General features: G+C 35.9%; 1 long non-coding RNA gene across 1 annotated transcript; it reads right to left on the reverse strand.

The window, feature by feature from the left end:
- Positions 1-1,566: 1,566 nt before the first annotated feature.
- On the reverse strand, positions 1,567-2,332 carry LOC137007920 (uncharacterized). The gene is made up of 3 exons (XR_010892723.1): positions 2,228-2,332; positions 2,012-2,106; positions 1,567-1,910 (listed from the first exon to the last, which is right to left on the reverse strand). It is a non-coding gene; the product is annotated as an uncharacterized lncRNA (long non-coding RNA).
- Between the last annotated feature and the right edge of the window lie 1,993 nt (positions 2,333-4,325).

Below are 4,325 nucleotides of genomic sequence, written 5' to 3' on the forward strand. Positions count from 1 at the left end.
GACGCACTGAAAGGTGTTGTTGTTGTCGGTGAGCGCGGTAATTTGTGTTGTGGTTGTGGAGTAAATGCCGTAAATAAAGTTTATGGTGACCGAACATGGACTGCGGCCGAGGGATGTTTTGTGGCAAACACATGAGCAGCTTAACACGGTTTTGCTTTACGTGTGGTCGGTGTTTGGAGTTTCTAAAGGACGCGGACCAGACGGAAACACAGGGGACGCCTGGACAGCCGGACAGTGCTAAGCAAAGTAAGTTGTTATTTGTTCTTTTTAGTGTAGCAAAACGCTAGCTATCTGAGGCCATGTGAATAAAAATCAGTAATGCTAATAATGATTTTTTAAGCGGCTTATGACTTTCAGTTTTGAAACGGAACTCTGTCCATTTCAGCAGAACAACCATGCCCATCATACAAACAGTTCATGGAGTACAGAAGCTCAAAGTCAAAAGAACGGTGGTCTTTTAACTATGGGCCAAAAGGAAGATTTAAGCCTAAAGAAAGAAAACACATCCAGGTAAGTTGTACTGACCGTCCTATACAATTTTGCAATGCTCTATATGTATTTGTGTGTATATTTATTTTACATATGTATACATTAATTATATATCTTTGTTATTTTACTAGATAAATGTAGGATTGATGGCGCCACATGAAACTGATGGAACCGATTTAAAACCTCTAGAGGGTAAACACTCCCATTATTTACAGACCCGGAGGTAGCAGCACCTTATCTACTGAAACAATTCGGTGAAGAATTCACTCTGATGAACTTGAAACAGAAAATACCATATGTGTAATGTGATTTATAACAAAATAATCTTTTTTTTTATTTTTTTAATCTTTCTGTTCCCTCTACTACTACCTTTTACTCAAAACTACATTATAGCCTTTATCATGGAGCTAATAATTTTTATGTTTTATCATGTTTCAGAGATGCACCAGGACATTCATCAACAATTCAGCCAGGACTGGTAATAAGGCAAACTGGCACCATGACATTTCTTGCTTTCAGTGTTGTTGTTTCAGACATTTGAATCTTTTTTTCTTCGAGCTTGAACCCCTAACTATGTATCTGAATTGTTTTTCTTTGCAGAAGGCCAGGCTGCTGTGTCTGTGGAAGATATTTTGATGTTTGCTACTGGGCTGTGTTCACTTCCCCATCTAGTTTGGAACCACTGCCACAAATAGAGTTCCTGGATGACCGCGTTCCCAGTGTCAAATACATGTACAAACTCCTTGAAATTACCACTCCTAGACTCATACACTTTGTTTAAGTCACAAATGGACTTTGGAATTCAAAATAGTCCAGGATTTGGTTGTTTTTAAGCTAAATGATGGATGACCCCTAGAGTTATGACTCTGAAAACATTGTTGTTGTTAAAGGTTCACTTTAAAGTGCAGTTACCAAAATTGTTTTTATAATGTAACAGTATGTAAGCGTGTTTTTTTTTTCTCACCGTTAACATTTTGAAAATGTTTTAGATTTGCGACTCTTAAACTGGGATCCCTTTGTGAATCACTGTTTTAAGTAAAGAAACAAGCAGTTCAAGAAGTTTTGTTTTCTATACTACAAAAATTTAATAAATACTTAATCAAATAGTAATAAATTACTTCACACTTAAAAAAAACTTAAGCTGTGGGTGACAGATTTATAAACATTGTGTTCAGACAGACAGCAGTATTCCCCCACTACAAAAACCCCTCCCTTTTTGATCATTTCATAGCTGAGCCATTTCTTTTAGTTTCATGTACAGTTCTGATGCAAACTCCCAGTTCTCTGGCTTCTGTAACTGATTGTGTTCCATGGCAAAGTCCAAGTACTCCTGCATGTTTAGGTCCCCACAAGGAGTCATTGACAGGCTAGCCTCAGGAAGGGCATCCAGTTCAGCCTGTTCAAATTGAAATCTGCAGTCTCTGGAGCCAAACATATGTTAAATAGAAAACATAAGCATTTCTTTTCATTTAAGCTAAAATGTTAGAATAATACTTTTATCTGTTTATTACCAATGTATCACCTGTGTGGTAAGTAGTAGAGTTCATCTTCACATTGACAGCAACTGGCTCTTCATCCTCTTGCTCAACATTTGGTGAATACAGGTCTGTGTATTTACTGTTGGGAAATTATAATTTCCATGTTAAAACATCTTACAAACAAAAATGTCCTCCCCATGTAATAAATAAATAAATTTAAATGATGTCAGTCATTATGATTTTTTATTATTATTATTTACCTGTAGCAATCCTCAGCATCAGATATTACTATCTGAAAAAGAAGCAAGAAATGTCATGGTGCCAGTCTGCCTTATTGCCTGTCCTGGCTGAATTGTTGATGAATGTCCTGGTGCATCTCTGAAACATGATAAAACATAAAAATTATTTGCTCCATGATAAAGGCTATAATGTAGCTTTGAGTAAAAGGTAGTAGTAGAGGGAACAGAAAGATTTATATATAAAAAAAAAAAAAAGATTATTTTGTTATAAATCACATTACACATATGGTATTTTCTGTTTCAAGTTCATCAGAGTGAATTCTTCACCGAATTGTTTCAGTAGATCAGGTGCTGCTACCTCCGGGTCTGTAAATAACGGGAGTGTTTACCCTCTAGAGGTTTTAAATCAGTTCCATCAGTTTCATGTGGTGCCATCAATCCTACATTTATCTAGTAAAATAAAGATAAAGATATATATAATTAATGTATACATATGTAAAATAAATATACACACAAATACATATAGAGCATTGCAAAATTGTATAGGACGGTCAGTACAACTTACCTGGATGTGTTTTCTTTCTTTAGGCTTAAATCTTCCTTTTGGCCCATAGTTAAAAGACCACCGTTCTTTTGACTTTGAGCTTCTGTACTCCATGAACTGTTTGTATGATGGGCATGGTTGTTCTGCTGAAATGGACAGAGTTCCGTTTCAAAACTGAAAGTCATAAGCCGCTTAAAAAATCATTATTAGCATGACTGATTTATATTCACATGGCCTCAGATAGCTAGCGTTTTGCTACACTAAAAAGAACAAATAACAACTTACTTTGCTTAGCACTGTCCGGCTGTCCAGGCGTCCCCTGTGTTTCCGTCTGGTCCGCGTCCTTTAGAAACTCCAAACACCGACCACACGTAAAGCAAAACCGTGTTAAGCTGCTCATGTGTTTGCCACAAAACATCCCTCGGCCGCAGTCCATGTTCGGTCACCATAAACTAAAAAATTATTTTTTGGTGATGCTCCTAAATGTGAGCTGCATCTGGTTCAAATTTTGTGGCATAAAGTATAGTTATATTAACTCCCTGAGGTCTGAAAACACGCCGGTTCGTTTTGCAGGATTTTTTTCACTTAAAATACTCTGTCATTTCTTGTCATAGAGACATAAGTAATATCAATTGAAACTATAGAATGTCTTCTTTTATTTGTGTACACTCAGAGTAAAAACACAATGTTGTGCTTTTTGTAAAATAAAGAAAACTAACATGATGTGTGATCTCTCCTCTCCCTCTGAACGAAGTCCAATCTGATAGTTCTCAGAAAATTAACTGAAACTTATGAATACTAATGACAAAAAAATGACACTTATGTATAAAGAAACTTTAAAAAAAAGTCAGTGTAAAAATCGTGTAAGTCAAATCGAAAACAAACATTCTGTGTTTATGTAATCTGTATGAAAAGAGAGCCATGTCAGAAGTCCGTGATTCAGCTCATTATCCGCTAATACGGCCACGCCCACGGAGCCAGCACTATTCAGAGGCAAATTCAGAGGCAATACATGCATACATCATCTCAATCGTGTATTTATTGTCTTGAAAAGTGTTTATTTGGATGGTAAAGCCATGGTTAGCGATCTCTAGAAGACATGCCATTAGTTCCTAGTTCCTTTTCTTCTTTATATGAATTTGTGGCCTGAAGGTGTACAGAGAGCGCCCTCCGGCTGCAAGTATGAATTAAAAACACAGTATCCAGCACTCATAGTGATAATAAATATTACTTCTCAGTATAGAAAATTGACAAATATATAAGAATCCATCAATATTTATCCAAATGTGCATGCTTTTAAGCTAAAAGCCTATATGAAATGCCACAGAGGTAACATAATTGTTCAGACACTTTGCATCACAGAAATACATTATATTTTAAAGAATATAATATAATACCATTATTTTAAATTGTAATAATATTTCACAGTATTGCTGTTTATGATGAGCTGAGACATTATTACAGAGGGTTTTTTTCACAGCCTACCTGACTGAAAGGCCTCATTAATATGCAAGTCATTTCAGGTCATTATTATGTGATTCTTTTGTCTTCTCAGGTGAGAATCACCCATTATTC

The sequence above is a fragment of the Chanodichthys erythropterus genome, chromosome 3 (assembly GCF_024489055.1).
Source record: "Chanodichthys erythropterus isolate Z2021 chromosome 3, ASM2448905v1, whole genome shotgun sequence".
Classification (NCBI taxonomy): domain Eukaryota; kingdom Metazoa; phylum Chordata; class Actinopteri; order Cypriniformes; family Xenocyprididae; genus Chanodichthys; species Chanodichthys erythropterus.